Source organism: Carica papaya, chromosome 6 (genome assembly GCF_054855325.1).
Source record: "Carica papaya isolate Zhongbai chromosome 6, ASM5485532v1, whole genome shotgun sequence".
Classification (NCBI taxonomy): Eukaryota; Viridiplantae; Streptophyta; class Magnoliopsida; order Brassicales; family Caricaceae; genus Carica; species Carica papaya.
The window spans coordinates 22,207,390-22,227,351 of record NC_142314.1 but is presented as its reverse complement, the minus strand read 5'-3'; positions in this window follow the sequence as shown (position 1 = coordinate 22,227,351).

Genomic DNA, 19,962 nt, shown 5'->3' with positions numbered 1-19,962 from the left:
CTTAGGAAATTTGGTCTCCCAAATTTGTCATGAATAGTTCTTAGAACTTCTCTCTCATCTCGCTCTCCAACTCCCAAGTCTCATCTTCTAGAGTGTGGTGTTACCACGGCACCTTCACCATAATCCTCTTATTACACAAAACCTTGTCAGTCCAATCAAGGATTTCTGCGGGGAGCTCCTCATATGTCATGTCAGCTTGAACTTGCATCTCTTGGTGAGGAATGGTATGAGAAGGGTCAGGGTGGTACTTTTTGAGCATGGAGCATGAAAAATATCATGAAGACCCGCAAACTCTCAAGATAGAGCAAGATGGTACACCACGAGTCCAACACGTTTCACAATTTGAAAAAGGTACCAGATAACGGGAACTCAACTTTTCTTTCTTATTGAATAACATTTTTCCCTTGTAAGAAGATCTTAAAGATGATTTGATCGTCGACATCAAATTCCAAGGGTCTTCTACGATTGTTAGCATAACTTTTCTGACGACTCTGGGCAATGGCTAAGTTCCTTCAAATGATAGCAAGTTTCTCAATAGTCTCTTAGATGTAATTAGATCTTAAACGATGCTGGTTCCTAACTTCATTCCAATAAGTGGGAGAACAATAGGATGTATAGGGCTTCATACAAATCCATACCAATGCTGGAATGATAATTGTTATTGTAAGTAAATTCACACAAGCGAAGATACTCATACTAGTTATTACCAAATTTGAGGACGCAAGCGCACAACATGTCTTCCAGTATCTGGATAATACGTTCAAAGTGGCCATCGGTCTGGAGATGATAAGCAGTGCTAAAGAACGATCTCGAACCAAGTGCTTCTTGAAAGCTGTCCTAAAAATGGGAGGTAAACTAAGAATCTCGATAAGACACAATGGATGAGGGGATGCCGTGGAGTTGAACAATTTTATTGACGAACAAGTTGGCTAATATACTAGTGGAATATATAGTTCTGATAGGTAAGAAGTGGGCAGTCTTGGTCAAGTTATCAACAATGACCCTTATTGCATTGCAACCAGAATAGGTCCTGGGCAGACCAGTGACAAAGTCCATGGTTACATACTCCCACTTCCATTTCGGAATAAGGAGGCCTTGCAACAAACTACTGGGTCTCTAGTATTCTGCCTTAACTCATTGGCAAGAACGACATCAAGAGACATAGTTGACAATGTTCTTCTTCATTCCAGGCCACAAATATTGACGTTTTAGAGTCCCAATACATCTTGGTACTCCCGGGGTGGATGGATAGTTTGAAGGCATGGGCAGCCTTGAGAAGATTCGTCTTAATAACGACTGAGACCCGAATACGATCCCAAAATCTGAACAATCCCTCATCTGTGAGTCTAAAATCAGAAAACTCTTCAGAAGTAAACTTACTCAAATTTTTTGTTATTTCTGGGTCGGTAAACTGAGATTCCTAAATCTTAATGAAAATATGAGGCAAAACTCGGATTTGTACAAGATAGGCACCATTACCACAGTGGTTAAGGCGGAGTGCCTACATAACATCAACTAATTTCCAATTGGAGGTCATGGTTTGGGCCAACAAAGCAGACTCCTCCCAGTTTAATGCATCTATGACTACATTACCTCTACTGGGGGGTAAATGATTTTGTAGTCGTAGTCTTTCAAGAGGTCCAACCAATGTCTCTATCTCATGTTCAATTTCCTCTATAAAAATATATATTTTAAAATTTTGTGGTTAGTGTAAATTTTAAATGTCTGATTGTACAAATAATGGCACCATATATTCAGGGAAAAGAATATGACTGCCAACTCCAAGTAGTGAGTAGGGTAGTTGCGCTCATGGGACTTTCATTGTCTAGATCCATAAGCAACCACCTGACCGTACTGAATCAAAACATAACTCAAATAGACGTGAGATGCATCATAGTAAACCTGAAATCTTCTAGTCTTGTTGAAGAGGATCAATACCAAAGCAGAGGTGAGATGATACTTCAATTCAATAAAACTTTCACCACGTTCATATTCCTGAAAAAAAGGTACACCTTTCTGGGTGAGATCAGTCAATGGAGCAGCAATATTGGAGAACCCGATGAATCACCAGTAATAACCTGCCAAACCAAGAAAACTATGTATCTTAGCAACATTATTTAGTGGGTTCTAGTTATTCACTGTTTCGACTTTGGATGGATCTATAGAAACTCTTTCGTCCGAAATTACATGGCTAAGGAAGGAGACTCAATCCAATAAAAAAGATCATTTGCTAAACTTAACATACATCTAGTTCCGACGAAGGGTCTCGAATACCCAAGACAAATGGATTGCATGTTCTTCTAGGCTCTTAGAATACACCAGGATGTCATTGATGAACACGATGACGTATTAATCTAGTGCATGCCAAAAAATTCTGTTCATAAGATCCATAAAAGTGGCAGGGGCATTAATTAGTCTAAAAGGCATAACCTTGAAATCATACAGAACGTATCGGCATCGAAAGGTGATTTTCAGAATATCTTCTTCTTTGACCCCCAATTAGTAGCAAGATCTGAGATCAATTTTGAGAAGACCATACCTCCTTACAACTGATTGAAGAGGTCATCGATACGAGGTAAAGGATACTTATTTTTCATTATTACCCAGTTGAGTTCTCTGTAATCTATGCACAATGAGAGGGAGCCCTCCTTCTTTTTCACAAATAATATTGGGGCTCCCCAAGGAGAACAACTAAGGCAGATGAATTTTTAACCAAGAAGTTCAAAAATTTGGTCTTCTAATTTTATGTGCTCAATACGACTCGTGATAGACAGGTTTTGAGATAGGTTGTGTGCCAGGAAGCAAGTCAATAGAAAATTCTATCTCCCGTGGGGGAGATAGACTAGGTAGATCTTCCAAAAAGACTTTCAGAAAGTTACAAATAGTAGGAATGGTGCATACAACGGGATCAACATCCATATTCTTATTTATTTAGAGGCTAGATAATAGTAAAACTAGATTTTATTTCATTTTTGGTGATCACAAGGTTACAATTTTACTTTTGTAGTTAATGATTGCCCGATATTTTTCTAACCAATCCATCCCTAAAATAACATCAAATCCTAAAAAATCTAAGAGTATTAGATTCACTAATAGTTCTACTCCTGAAACTTTTATTTTATAATTTTCATACACATAATGGCTTTTAATAAATTCCTAGCGGGAGTTTCTACTTCTAACACTTCATCTAAAGGTTCAGGCCTAATATTTAATTTACTAGCAAATGAACAAGAAATGAAAGAGTGGGTAACACTTGTATCATTAGAGCTCTGGTAGAAATATCATAGATAAAAAGAATACCCTAGATAAGGACAGGAGTGGTGAGGATGGGTTCATCAAGGTGATACACACGACCTTGGGCTACTGGTCTAGCCATGTCTTTTGGCTTCTGGTGCAAGTCTTTTGCAAAGTGCTAAGTACTTTCACACTTATAGTAAGTGTTGTTTAAACACCGACAGGGCTTCTCACTATGCAAGCAACCACAATGCTGGCATAGTTGGAAAGGTTGGGCAAGTTGTCCAGTAGGTGGAGGTAGAGTAGGGGGAAGGGCAAGTCGGGGTCGCTTATCAGGATGGCTACTAACTGGGTTAGGCAGTTTTCTTCTGGGTGATTGGGGTTGGTGTTATTGTTGTTGGGTACAGACTCGGGAGATGCACTAGTTCCTGGCCAGGATAAGGTCTTCGGCCAACTAAGTATTAGCACTAGTGCCTCGGTATATTAGATAGGTCTTAGCATCGTAACTCGATCATAGATATTGATACGAAGGCCTTTTAAAAACTTTCTAGCTTTATAACTCTCAGGGGTAACCATTAATGGGACAAACCTTGATAGCTGGTCAAATCGAGCTGCATATTAGGCACCCATCAAGTTTCCCTAGCGGAGGTCCTAAAATTCCTCATCTTCTTCTCTCGAACATAGATTGGGAAGAAGTTTTTAAAGAATGCGTCCATGAAAATCTCCCAAGTGGTAGGGATAGGTAGGACTTCTTTTTTAAGTCGCCACCAATGTTTGGCTTCACAAGTTAGCATGAAAGCTGTTAGGAGGACCTTTTGCTCCTCAGTTAGGACTAAGAAGGAGAAAAGGTTATCTATTTGCAGGATCCAGGCTTTAGTTACTAAGGATTCGGGTCCTCCTTCAAAGTGGGGTGGGCTAAGTTTTCTAAATTCTACTATGTTGTAGGAGATAGACCTTTTGGCTGGTCGGTAATCAGGGGCAGAAAGATGTTGGCAAGGGTTGGCTTGGTTTTATTCTACGGTTGCGATTAGACCCTGGATGGCTTGAAAGAGTTTGGTAAACTTGGCCCTAGTCAGATTATCCTGGGCCTCAAGGCTTTCGATACACTCTATAGAAGGTCTTCCTCGTGTCATTCTTACAAAAGAAAAGGAAGACACGAGTTGGTGGTCTACTTTTTTTTTGAAAGATGACATATTTCCTAAGTATCTTAAAAGAATTTTCTAGCTACAGCCTCAGTTGTAAGAGATTATTATGCGTAACTACTCTAATATCATTTGTGACATCCCAAATAAAAATTAAGACATAAGAGTGCTAGATACAGAAACAAATTATGAGTGTATAATAGTTAAATGTATGTAGTGAAACAATTAATTTCAAATCCCTTAGAAAATACATGAGTTCCCAATTACATATATGTCTGAGGCCAGAAGTGACGACAAAATACAAAATAGCAAAATACCAAAGAGGATCACTTCTATCATTATGTAAATGGACTCATTAGAGTGCGAGACAAGTCATGCACTCATAAATAATATCATAAGATTTTAAGGGTAATTAAAAGTACCATCATTACTTACCATCAAGAGTCATATCAGGGTTCTTTATTAAATTATAAAAATAATTTATTTTATTAAAGAAAACATCAAATTCATCATGTCATAGTCATATCATGTCAATCAAATCAATCATGTTAAATATAGAGAAAATTAAACAAATCATGATATGCACTGTCTTTCAATTTATTCTTCGTATGAAGTCGTTCTGATTTCTATCTACTGAGGGCAATACAGATTCTCGACTACCCATGTGGAATGAGTAATCATTTCATTTATAATAGCAATTTGTGGCTTGCCAAACCAACAACACATTTACAGCTTACCAAACCAACAACTCATTTACGGCTTACCAAACCATGACACGATTTATGACCACTGCCAGGAGAAGCACACGGGTCCTACATGTTAACTACCGCACAGGTCTACCGTGCAGACGGCACACGCACAGGACACACGGAGCTGCGCCCATCTGCACATGATGTGATGAACGCGTAGACCGTGCCTCGCACCCCACGTGGATGGGACGTGCACATTGCACTAGCCACACGCATGCACACGGGAGTAGCATGCAAAGCCTGCACGGGCAAGATCTTTCTCGCAGGCGTTCTCACGGGATTTTTCTGCCTTTTTCTCTGTTTTTTCCTAAAATCTATTTAAATAATAAATAAAATATAATTTTCCTAGGATAAAATAAAATAATTAACTTCAAGAATTATTTAATCAAATAAAATACAAAATTAAAATACAAAATATGATATTCAATCAAAAAAATTAAAAATACAAAATATTAAGGAGTTTTAAATAGCCTTAGAGCTTGAATAAATGGGAGTTTAAATTACAAATTAAGCACAAAGATAACATCCCATCGTGAACAATCACATCCTCACATTCCCATGCACCTGTGGGCATGCGCGGGCTATCTCGTCAGGCAGCCTGCCTGCAACATGCAGCCACACGCCTTGCGTGCCTTGATAGATGGGTTATCCTATCCATCCCGTCAGCCCAGTGGGGGTAGCCGGTTGGCCACTTAGCTGATCAATGGCCACCGTTGATTGCATTTGACCAAATGGATTACATGCGTTTGGGAGGGCTATTTAAAGCCCCTTTCTCTTCACAAATTTTTTCTTCTTCACATTCTAAGAAAAATTAAAGGAAAATTGAGAGAGGATGGAGGGAGATCGAAAGCTTGATTTTTCTTTTTCATACAAAACCCATATATGATTTACAGATCATCAAGCCACTTTTCATCTTCTTCAAAACCACTAACAGCGTCATTGGAACTTTGAAGCTTAAAAGTTTCGGTAAGAAATTTTTTAGTATTTTCTCTTACTCTCTTAAGTGAAATTTATAGAGAATTAATTAATAATTATTGATTTGTTTTAAATACATGCAATGAATATTGTTCGCAATTGGAAATTATCAAACATTTGATGAGTTTTGGATATATGTTTTTTATTTTCTTTAAAGTGAAAATGCATACTTAAATGTAGTTATGAAAATGATTGTTGTATATGTGCAGATTTAGCCCTCTACCTTGCCTTTGGGTGATGGCAGAGAGGGTTATCCTATTTGGGTCTCGGCTTGAGAACATAACCTGATGGTGAATCTGGGTATAAAGGTCTTAGTGGGCTGGGATAGGCTATTGGACCTCCACCAGATTATAACTGTAAATTTAACTATGATTCTGAATCATAAAGAAAGGAGGAAAATATTTAAAATTTGTTTGATCATTATCACTGAGGAGTATCTGAATATGACAAAGACTGACTCTTGGTGAACCACTCCTATGAGTGGTACTGAAATTCTCTTTGACGAGAGTGGATCGCGACTGATTGTAGGGGCCACAATAGTGAAGTACAACCGTGATCATTAGTTTTTCCCTATGATTTATCTGATATTGAAATTGAACTATTTGTCCATTCACAGTGGTAGTCGAGGATCCCTTCTGCCTTCAACTGATATAAGTTAGAAAGGCTTCATGCAAAGATCTATCAAATTTGTAAATAAATAAAAACTATTTGGGGTTGATGACTGTTATCCATGGATGATTGTGACTATTTAACTATCTATTTGAATATTGTTGTTTGGTTTCTCATGCATGATTGATGAATGTCTTCTATATGCTTCTCACTGTTATGCCATGCTATGCGAGGTTAGTTTGTTGAACAATGTATGTTTCTTAGTATTTCCTTTTGTTTTGTTTTGCTATTATTCGTTCATTTTCTTTTCACATATTTTTCTTAATTTTCCATTTAGAGGCTTACAACTTGAGAGTAGTTTGCGAACGAATACACTATTTTTTTTTTTTTAAAAAAAACTAATTCTTTCATAAATATTTTAATTGGTCCTACTACAGTCCCTTCTAAGGGTAAGTTCATAACAATATGTTTTAAAATTAGTTAAACTTTTAAAGACCTTGGTAGTGTAGATTAAATACTATTTTCCTTACTGAGTTTATTGAAACTCACCCCAATTAATATCTCCTCAGATGGAGTGAAAAGGGATGATTCGCTTGCCAAGTTGCCCTCATAGCTTGTTTGGATTCATTCGTGGATCTGTAGGGGAATTTAAGTGCATTTGTATGTCCGCACTCTGATGAATCATGATTTTTAATGAAAGAAGTGGCTCAATATCTTGCTGTATATATGTGTTTTGTTAGCCATCTTCTTGGCCTCAGATGTATTTGAAAAATCAAATATTTTTGTAAGGGATGACGTTTCTTCCACTATACACATATATATTTTCATGCACTCACATCGATTCTGTTATCAGACGCCTTTACCCAACTGGTATTGGGATGTCACAAACGTACAGATCTTGATCTAAAGCGAATCCAATTCTGAATTCTCAACTCAACAGAAGAAGCTATAGTTTGAGAGAGTGTGAGGTAAACACGAGGTGATTGAGAGTTTATTTACTCTCACTAACCTTTTTTTATAGGAATCTTTGACAATGAGTTTTCATAAATAGTTTGTCGAACTCCAGCATGACATGCAAAAACTCAAATACCTATTTGACGAATGGAAGGACTTAGTGCAAGAGGCATTAAGGGAAGAAAAGATCCGGTCATGTAATGATGTGACAGAGAACCTTCCTAGTTAAAAAAAGATTCATGCTCCTATAGAGATTGAACACCTTATCACTGAAGATACAAAAGAAGGAGAGGAAAGTGGCCACCAAGAAGAGTCGTGTTTAATTGATAGCTTTTTTGTTTTGAGTGATGATACCTTGCGTAATCTAAGAGGATGCGTGATTCCAGTCATGAACCACATCAATGAAGAAGTCAATGAGCCAGGCATGTATGGTGTGTCTTATGTTGGTATCACTATTTATTTTTTTTATGAAGGGAAAGATTCGAGGAAAAATCTTTTTGAAGAAAGGGGGATGATGTGATCCTAGATGGCCCAAGATTAGATCAAAATATGCAATCTTGGATCAAGGAGGATGTAACATCTCGATACTCGGTGGGTAAAGGTGTCTAATAACATAACAGATATGAATGCGTGAAAAGATATATATATATATATATATACACAGTGGATGAAAAGTCATCCTTTACAAAAATATTTGATGTTCTAAATACATTTGAGGCCAAAAAGGTGGTTGACAAAATATATATATATATAATGATATCGAGCCACTTATTCCAATGTAAAAATCATGATTCATTAGAGTGCAGACATACAAATACAGTTAAATTCTTCTACAGGTCCGCAAATAGATGTAAACAAGCTTCGATGGCAACTCAGCAAACGAATCATCACTTTCCATGTCATCTGAGGGGGACATAGATTAGGGAGAGTTCTAAAAAACTCATTGAGGAAAATAGTATTTAAACTATAGTACCAAGGTTTTCAAAAGTTTAATTAATTTTAAAACATATCATCATGAACTTACTATTGGATGGGACTATAGCAGAATTAATTAAAATATTTCCAAAAACATTGGCTTTTAAGGAAACAATGTACCTGTTTAAAAGCCATTATTAAGTTGTAAGCCCTTAAACAGAACAATGAGAAACATATGTAAGGAGGAAGAAATGAACCAAAAACAATAAAGCAAAATGAAAGGGAACAGTGCAAAGCATACATAGTTCAACAAACTAACCTTTCATAACATGGCAGAACAATGAGAAACATATAGAAACATTACGTACAAATAAATCATAATTATCAAATAGATAGTTAAACGGTGGCAATCATGAATAAATAACAGTCAACAATCTCAAATAGATAGTTAGATAGTTATGATTAAATTATGGATTTTACAGATCTTTGCGCGAAACCGTTCTAACTTATAACAACTAAGGTGTGACATCCCAAATTCTAATTAAGGCATAAGGGTGCTAGATATAAAAACAAATTACGAGTGCATAATAGTTAATTGTATGCAGCAGAGTAAATTATTACAAATCTCTTACAAAATATATGAGTTCCAATTAGACATATATCTGAGGCTAGAAGTGGCAAAAAAATACAAAATATTAAAATACAAAAAGGACCACTTCTTTCACTATGTGAATGGACTCATTAGAGTGCGGGACAACTTATGCACTCAAGATTTGTGGATCTACGGGATCCTCATAGACTTCAAGGGGTAGGTCAGCAATCAATTCCTCACTATCTTCCTCATCTGGAGGAGGCATGGAAATGGGTGAGTTCCATACACTCAGTAAGAAAAATAGTTTTTAAATAACCTCATAAGATTTCAAAAGTAAATAATTGTGTCATCAATACTTATCATCGGAAGTCACGTCAGGGTTTTTTCTTAATTTATAAAAATAATTTATTTATTAAAGAAAAATCGTATCCATCATGTCAGGGTCATATCAACTAAATTAATCATGCTGATAACAGAGAAAATTAAATAAATTATGATATGCACAGATTTTTTGTGTCATGCTTCACAAAATGATTCCGACTTCCATATACTAAGGGCAGATACCTATTTCTGACTACTCATGTGGAATGAGCATATCAGATATAACAACAATTTGCTACTTGCTAAACCAAAAACACATTTGCGACTTATCAAACCATGACATGATCTATGACTATGGTCGTGCCAACTACAGTAGTCCTATAAGATATTCTATGGCCACGACCATACTTCGCTAAAGATGACCCCTATTAAATATCACATCACCACTCTCGTTAGAGGGTATACCATCATCCATAGGGAGCGATCCTCTCACGTCTTTTCATACCAGATAGGGGAGAAACATAAATTCTTTAGAGATAAAAAGCCTAAGGAAATAGTTTATAAATTATGCATGTCAATACAGATACATATTTCTCATACCATTTTATGTTTAATCACCTTTTCACATTTCAGTAATTGATCACAAGAATTATACCATTTAAATCGCATCCAAATTATCAAGTTCATATACGATCATGAAACATGTATTATCAATTAAAATTTACTTTATTTAGATATTTAAACATAATCATGCAAATCATATTAATTTTGCTCTAGAAATTTTCCTTAGGATATTTAAATGTAAATATTAAATTCCTTACCGAAATCTCGGACTTTCTCCTACACCTTTTCTTCTTTTTCTCCTCTCCCTCTCTCTCCAAGCTCTTAGTGGATGGAAGAATGGAATGGAAGTGATGAGAAAATGGTGAAGGGAGGGTCCCTATTTATTAAAAATAGGGACTGCCAGATTTACACAAAGTGGCAAGATTTAGTGAAGAGAGAGAAAGTTAATGAGAAAGGAGTTATGTGACGTTCAATGGACGCGATGTGATAATGGCACAAAAAATGGAGGCACGCCACCCAAACGACGGCAACACGTCGCCTAAGCGACGGTGGCACACTGCCTAAGACGGTAGTGGCTCGCCGCCTAAGGCAGCATCGACGCCCAAGGGGCGGTGTGCATTGCCCGAGGTAGCAGCACGCTTCCCTAGTCGGCCGTGCACTGCAGGTCTAGCCTACAGGTGCGTCGGCCTAGTCTATCGTGCACAGGGCTAGCCTGCTCGTGCGCAAGCCTACTACGCGGACGACATGCTTATAGGGCGTATGGAGCCGCGCCCGTCTGCGCACAATGGGATGCACGCGGACTGTGCTAGTCTGCAGGCAATGGGACGTGCGCACAAGCTGGGCCTCGTGCCTTGCACAGATGAGACGTGTGTACAGTGCACACATCCTGTATTGGCTACTCCCACGCACGCATGCGACATACGATTCCAGCATGGGCGGGACCTTTCCCGTAGTGTTTTCCCGTGGGATTTTCGCATTTTCTCCGTCTTTTTTTCTTGAAAATTTATTCTAAATAAAAATAGAAAATTTTTTATGATGAAATAATAAAAATTTTAATTTTAAGAATAAATCAAAAATACTAATTTAATTTATGAATTACGATATTTAATTAAAATTAAAACTATGTAATAATTAAAGATTTTAAGCAGCCTTAGGGTCCGAATAAATAGGAGTTCATAATTACAATTAAATGATAAGGTTTGTTGTGTGTTACATGAGAGCCGAAGAGATCCCTAACTACCACTGTAAATGGAAAATAAATCAATTTCGATATCAGATCAATAAGAGAAAAAATTAATGACCACAGCTATACTTTGTCACTGTAGCCCCTACAATCAATCGTGATATAGTCTTGTCAGTGGGAAGGAATGTTAGTACCTTTAACAGGGAGTGGTTCAGTAATAGTTGATTTTAGTTATATTCAAATACCCTCTAGTAATAACAGTCAAATAGATTTTCAATACTTTCCTCTTTTTTTTTGCTGTTCCAAAATCACAGATAATTTTACAGTTAGAACTTAGTGGGGATCGAACAATATTCTTTTACATGCATTAAAAAAATCAATAATTATTAATTTAATTTTCTATAAATTTCACTTATGAGAGTGAAAAAAATACTAAGAAATCCCTAACCAAAACCTTTAAATTTTAAAATTTCTACAAGATTGTTGGTGATTTTGAGAAAGATAGAAAATTTCTTTGCAATTCGTAAATCGTACTAAAAAAAATCAAGCTTTCAACCTCCCTCAATCCTCTCTAAATTTCACCTAGGAATTGAAGAAGAAATTTTTGTGACGAGGAAGGAGGTGAAGGGGCTTTAAATAGCCTTCCCTAACACATGATCTGTCGGATCACATGCACTCAACGATGGTCGTTGATCGGCCAAGTGGCTGAGTGGCCACCCCCACATGGTGTGCATGCATGTCATGTGGTAGCCATGCATGCCTGACAGTAACTGAAGGGACGGACGAGACAATAGGTCCGTCAATGGGCTGCGCAGGTACGTAGGCATACACGGACGGTCTCTTCTGTGATGTAATAGCCCTGTGTGCGTTATAGGCACGCAGGTGCGAGCATGTAGGCGCGGGGATGTGAGGTGGCCTTTCCCGCAAGTTTCCAGGTCCTTTCCTGCCATTTTTTCATTTTCATTTTTTTTTTATTCTTTTTCGAAACTTTTCAAATTGTTTTAGGCAAGAATAAAAATTTAAAACAAAAATAAAATCACGCATAATATATTTTAAATGCTGATTAAAATTAAAACACCATAATTTACCAAAATTCAAAATTTAAAAATACGGTATCACAGTAGTTTTGAGGTGTTACATTCTCTTTATCTTACAAAAATTTTGTTCTCTAAATTTGAAGAGTTTTCAAAATAGTTCGGGATATTTAGCCTTCTTCCATTATAAAAATCATGGTTCATCAGAGTATAGACATACAAATGCACTCAATTTCTCCTACAGGTCCGTGAATGAATCCAAACAATCTTCGATGGGTAACTCGTCAAGTGAATCATCACTTTCCACTTCATCTGAGGGGGATATGGATTAGGATGAGTTCTAATAAACTTAGTAAGGGAAATAACATTTAAACTACACTACTAAAGTTTTCAAAAATTAATTAATTTCAAAACATACTATCATGACTTTACCACTAGACAGGACTACAACATAATTGATTAAAATATTTCTAAAAATATTAGTTTATAAACAGTGTACTAGTTTGAAAGCCATTATCAAATTATTAGCCTCTAAATAGAACAATGAGAAACATATGTAAAGAAAAAGAAAAGAACCAATAACAACAAAGCAACATGAAAGGGAATAGTGCAAAGCATACATAGTTTAATAAACTAACCTTGCATAGTATAATAGAACGACAAAAAATATATAGAACCATGTATGGACAAACAAACCATAATTATCAAATAGATAGTTAAACAACGGCAATCATGCATGAATAGCAGTCAACAATCTAAAAATGACAATTAGATAGTTTTGATTAAATTATAAATTTTACAGATCTTCACGTAAAACCGTTTTAACTTATATAAGTTTAGGACAGAAGGGATCCGCAACTACCATTGTGAATAGGCAAAGAGAAAACCTTTGGTACCAGATCAATATAGGGAGAACTAATGACCACAACCGTACTTCGCTACTATGGCCGCTACAATCAATTGCAATCTACTCTTGTAAGAGGGAATACCAGTACCATCGCAAAGAGTGGTTCACCAGTAGTCATTTTCAGTCATATTTAGATATCTCTTAATGATAACGATCAAATAGATTTTCAATATTTTCCTCTTTTTCTTTACTATTCCAAAATCATAGATAATTTTATAATTGGAACCAGGTGGGACTATAATAGCCTATTTCAACCTACAAAGGCCTTCATACCCAGATTTTAACATTGGGTTACCTTCTTGAGCCAAGGCCCAAATAGGATAACCCTCTTCATCATCACCCAAGGGCAAAGAAGAGGGCCAAATCATTTTCATAGTTTAATTTAAGCATGCATTTTCACTTTAGAGAAGATCATTTTCACTTTATGATTGTGAACAATATTCATTTACATGCATTAAAATAAATTAATAATCATTAATTTAATTTAATATAAATTTCACTTAGGAGAGTAAGAAAAATACTAAGAAATTTTTTATCGAAACCTTTAGACTTTAAATTTTCAATGAGGTTGTCGATGATTTTGAGAAGGATAATAAATTGCTCGGTGGTTCGTGAATCGTACAAAGAAAATCAAGCTTTTAGCCTCCCTCAATCATCTCTCAAAAGTTTCCTCTAAATTTCACTTAGGAAGTGAAAAATAACTTTTTTGTAAAGAGGAAGAAGGGGAAGAGGCTTTAAATAGCCTTCCTAAATGCATGTTATTTGTCGGATCACATGGACTCAACGGTGACTGCAGATCAGTCAAGAGGCCAATTGACCAACCCCACATGGAGTGCATGCACGCCATGTGGCAGCCATGTACGCCCGACAGCAGCGGAAGGGATAGACTGGAAAACCCATCTGCTAATGGGTCATGCAAGGTGACCTTGCTTGCGGCTGCATGCTGCAGTTGGGCAGCAAGTGCACCTAGGTTGACGTGATAGTAGCACAGATATGTGCGAGCGGTCACATCCAGAATGTGATAACCTTGCGTGCGTTGTAGGCACAGGCATGTAGGCAAAGGCACACGGGCGTGGGCACGAGTTTCACGGGTCCTTTCCTGTGAGTTCGCAAGTCTTTTCTTGTTGTTTTTCCATTTCTATTTTATTTTTATTCTTTTTTGATACTTTTCAAATTGTTTTAGGCAAAAAAATTTAAAACAAAAATAAAATCATGCATATTGTAAATGCCGATTAAAATTAGAAAACAGTAATTTAATATAAAATTTAAAAATATGATACCCAAATATAGAGGTTTTGGGGTGTTACAAAGGAATCCCATAGGAATCAGGACTCTTATGTAATAGTTACCTACAAGTCTGCTGCAGCATAATAGACGTGCACACATAGGTCCTAGCCTAAATAAGCAAGCATCATTTTGTTTCCTAAATGGGGTCAACTGAAAAGGAAAAGTAAAAATCAATTTTCTAAATGGAAATCGCTTGAATAGGAAAGTAAGTCCACCCTGAACACTTTTCTAATTGTGACTATTCCAAAGAATGGGTCAAGTTTGCTTAAACAAAGATTAAGACCCAGTGGGTTAGGGTTTAAGTGGGTTGGGGTTTCCCAAACCCCAACCCACATGCATGGGGCAAGAAGAGGTCCATAACGATCTAATTGAGTGGTCCACAAGGCCCAAGATAAGAATCTGGTAGTCCATGCATCGAACCACCAAGAGTTGGCCAAAAAGGGGCTTAAACAGCCCAACACAAGAGAGAACATCAAGGCCTTTCGGCCGAAGCAAGTCACAACCAAGAAGGGGCTATGCACGCATGCGGGACAACTGCATGTACGGGAAGACAGTTCCCGTGTGCAGCATGGCATATACAGGGTGTGCTTCTAGTGTATGCCTAACAACCTTTTTTGAGTCCAATTTGGACTCTTACTTATACTCCTTTTCCCAATCTGAATTCACCTACAGATTCCTACTCAAATTCAAGGAAAATTCAAAAATAAAAGAAACTAGCAGGTAGTAAGTTTAATCCAAAAAAGAGACTTCTTTTTCCTAATTCAAAATGTGAATTTTATGGCAAAATTTTCAAGAAGAATTCGTCATCAACTTGAAGTTTAAATGGAGATTAAAGGCACACAAAAAATATAGAGATAAGGAGAAGATTTATCTAATATTATTTTATATTTTTATTAATATTTTAATGTTAAGCCTTATCCATAGGACTAATTAATTATTATTTTAGAATTAGGAAAAAGAATTGATTATTTTATTATATACGTATTTATTTTTTAATTAAATTAAATCTTATAGTTTGGATAAGAATACTAAATCCTATTTCAAGTAAAAATAGAAAATAAAAAATTTATATAAAGAATTAAGTACAAGTTTTGTAAAAACAACTTTGATAATTCTCTTGAGCTTTTCTTTGAACTAGCTTTGTGATAATTTTCTTCTTCAAGTTCTTCGATGTAAAGGAGCTTTTCGAAATCTTGTGAGCCATAGAGTTGGCATCGGCTTATCGGGTAAGTCCGTGGTGTCTTTCTTTTCTTCATTTTTGTTTCCTAGTTTTTATCTTCACATTCCTTTTAAGGATTATAGATTCAATTGGAGAGAAGGGTTACTTAGGCGATTAAGTTTTGATATTGCATGTGTTTGGGTTGGGATTTCAGAAGTCAAAATGATCATTCCCATACTCTCCCGCGTTACTTCCTTTTCATTTTTATTTTCATGATTATCTTATTTTTGCATACCATATAGATGGGTGTGAAAATTCAAGTAAGGAGGGTTAATTAGGTGGTAAAGTCTTCTGATCATGCATGGTGTGAGGTTCTGGGAGTGTTACAATCCATCCAAGTCTTCTAATCATATGTTGTCAGTGCGCGTCCCATTAGTCAACTGGGCTGGTCAGTCGTCCTATCAGTCACGTTGCTGGCTGCACCCCTCCACCCTCTGCCACATGTTTGCCATGCATCCTACTATGTGGCAAACATGTAATTCCCCCTCCATAGCTATTTAAAGCCCTCCCCCTTCACTTTTCTTCTCCATTTCCATTCATTTCTCTTTTTATTCATTTACCCAAGAGGTTTAGATAGAGAAAGAGAGTTTAAAGAGAGAAATTTTAGAGAGAGTTTAGAGAGAGAAAGAAAGTTTAGAAAGAGTAAGAAAGTTTAGAGGGAGAAAAAGAGAGTTTAGAGAGAAAAAAAAAGTTTAAAGAGAACCCAAAGGCTTTCAGACTTCTCCTGAGAACTACTAGACACAAGGGATTTCTTGAGTATTTTATCATATATTTTTAAGTAAGTTTCTAGATAATTAATTTATAATTTTGAAATGTCTTGATGCATGAATTTAAAATGTGATTTATTGGCTATCTAATTTGAATGAGAATATGTGTTGATAGAATTATGAAAAAAATGAAATGTGTGATTGATTCAACGTATAATGATTTGAAATATGTGTGGATTTAGCCCTTTGCCTTACCTTTGGTAATGGTGGAGAGAGTCATTCTATCGAGTCTTAACTCGAGAAGATGACTTGATAGCCAAGTACGGGTAAAATGGGCCTTATGTCTGGTATGTTATTGGACCCCACCAGGTCTTAAGTTGGTGATTATTGTGAATTGAAATAAGCAAAGAAAGAGGAAAGAATGCAAAATCCGATTGACCGTTATCTTTGAGGGGTTTATGCTTTTATATATGAATTTGTATATGAATATACTGGTGAACCACTCCTTGTGAATGGTACTGGCATTTCTTTTGACGAGAGTGGATTCGTGATTTGATCTATAAGGGTCATAGTAGTTAAGTATGGCTATGGTCATTAGTTTATATATGAAATATCTAATATGAAAATGAATATGTTTGCCCATTCACAATGGTAGTTTGGAGATCTTGTTTTCCCTTAGTTAATATAAGTTAGAATCGCTTTGCACAAATATCTATAAGAGACAAATAAAACTGAACAGTCTTATAATATGGCTAGAATAGTTGCTTGATATTCCATGCTTGAGTAGTTTCTCGTGATATGTTCTTTCCTATTCCATCATGACTTTGTCATGCTTTTAGTTGGTTCAACTAGTTTCTACAGTTGTGTCTTGACTATTTTATATTCTGCTATGTCTTTACATTCTATTATGATATCAATGTTCTAAATTGATTTTAAAAGAAAAGTAAAAGTTCTCATATAATATTTCAAATGAACCCAATCTGCAGGTAAGTAATGTGTTTTTGTAATAATTATACTTTAAAGTTTAATAACATTTGGGAATCTTAATAGTGTAGTCTAAATATTATTTCTCTTATTAAGTTATTTGTAACTCATTCCATGATGATTTGCTCACTGAGTTGCCCATTGAAATATGTTTGAAACATTCTTGAATCTTTAGGAGGATTATGAGTACTTTAACGATCTGCACTTTGATGAAACAAACTTGTAATGAAAGAAGTGGCTCTCTATAAACTTTTATATATATTTATTTTGGCAACCATCTTCTTGACGTCAGTTGTAAAGTTTAAAATGTGAATATTTTTGTATGGGGTATTAGTTTTCTATTGGATATATAGTTGATTATTTGCGCTCGTACTTAATCTGTTATCAAACTCCCTTTTACCCCATTAGGTATCTAATATGTCATAGTTGGTCTTAGAGCATGATTCTAAGAAAAATTCCTTACACTGAGGTCTAAAGTTTTGAGAAACGTTAGGGAATTCTTAGCATTAGAAATAATCATTTTCAACCTAAATCCTCAAAACTGTCTCTAAAACATTTGTTTGTCTTTTGTAGGCTTAATGATTCGAAGAAGACCTTCTGCAGAATAACCCGAGGCCCAGGATGTTTTAATTCAGGTTGAGTTTATAAAACTATTTGAAGCTATTCCCGGTGTAACAACTGCTGTAGGTCACAATCGAGCCCATAATAATCAGTCAGCTCCTGTAAATGATCATCACCCTATTGACCGAACTATCTTCTAGAACATCTCAGAATTTAAGAGACTAAACCCTCCTCACTTTGGTGGTGGACCTGACCCCATGGCCACAGAAGCACGGATCATGTAAATTAAGAAACTTTTCTCTGTCCTGGAACTTACCAAAGAATAAAAGGTTCCCTTGGCAGATTTTATGTTCACTGGAGAGGTTGAATATTGGTGGAAGCTTAAGAAGGATGCTTTGCCAATTTTGACTACTTGGGACCATTTCATGGATGTCTTTCTCAAGAACATTTTCCTAGTCTATGTTTAGAGAAGAAGGAAGAGGAATTCCAAGACTTGTGTCAAAGAAGCATGACTGTCAGCTAGTACGCTGCCAGGTTTGTCTAATTGTCTCAATTTTTCCCTGAGATTATAGCCACTGAAAATCGGGAGGCTTAAAATTTCTTGAAGGGTCAAAGAGCTAATATCTTTGACCAAGTTGCTATATTGAAGCCCAACAACTATGCAGAGGTTTTGGAGCATGCCCAATTGGCCGAGGAACTCGTTATAGCCTGATATCGACGTATTAATCATGTCCGAGCACAACAACAATAGAATGTGTACAATTTTTGTATGTTTAAGTATCTGCATGGAAAGGATTTTTCAAAAATTTTAAAATTTGCTTGTCTTTTCCTAACCACTGTGATGCATAAACACATGGATCTTGACCCGTTAGTACAAACAATCCCCATCATTTGTATCTTTTCAGATGTTTCTCCTACAGAGCTACTAGGTCTGCCTCCCCAGTGGGAGATTGAGTTCTCCATTGACCTAGCCTCAGGTGTAGCCTATTTATAAAATCGTCTATGGAATAGGCCAAACATAACTTCTAGAGTTAGAACATTAGCTCTCAGCTTTTAGGAAGAAAAAGTTCATCAGACTAAGTTATTATCCTTGGGGTGCCCTGATTTTATTTGTGAAGAAGGATGGGATCCTCAAGCTATGTATTGACTATCAGAAACTCAACCAAGTGACCATCAAAAGTAAGTACCCCTTGCTCCATATTAACAATCTATTTGACCAATTACAAGGTGCGTCAGTCTTTTCTAAGATTGATCTAAGGTCGGACTATCACTAGTTGAGGGTTAAGGTCGAAAATATTCCCAAAATGGTGTTCTACTATAGCTATGACTAATTTGAATTCAGGGTCATGCCCTTCAAGTTAACCAATGCCCCCACTGCATTCATGGACCTTATGAATTGAGTTTTCAAACTTGCACTGGATCAGTACGTCATCATTTTTAGTGATGACATCCTAACGCATTCCAAGAGCCCTCCAGAATATGTCACTCACCTAAATCAAGTATTAGAGACTCTCTAATGACACTGATTCTATGCCAAGTTAAGTAAATGTTCCTTTTGGTTGGACTGAATTTCTTTCCTTAGTCATATGATTTCTAGTGATGGAGTTTCTGTTAATCCTTCAAAGGTAGAGGCTTTAATCAATTCGAGTCAACCGACCAATGTTATAGATGTTTGCAACTTTTTGGGACTGATGAGTTATTACTAACGCTTCATTGAAGGGTTCTCTCGCATTACTGCTCTCTTAATTCATCTCAGTAGAAATAGTGTCATGTTTGATTGGGATAAAAGATGTGAAGATAGTTTTGTCAAACTTAAGCATCGACTCACCATTGTCCCGGTGTTGATCCTTCTTAACAATAACGGTCAATTTTAAGCTTTATGTGATGCCTTTCATGTTGGTTTGGGATGTGTACTCATGCAACATTGTCAGGTAGTAGCATATGGTTCCAGACAACTGAAGCCACATGAACATAACTACCCCACTAATGACCTTGAACTTGCAGCCATTATCTTTACCTTGAAGA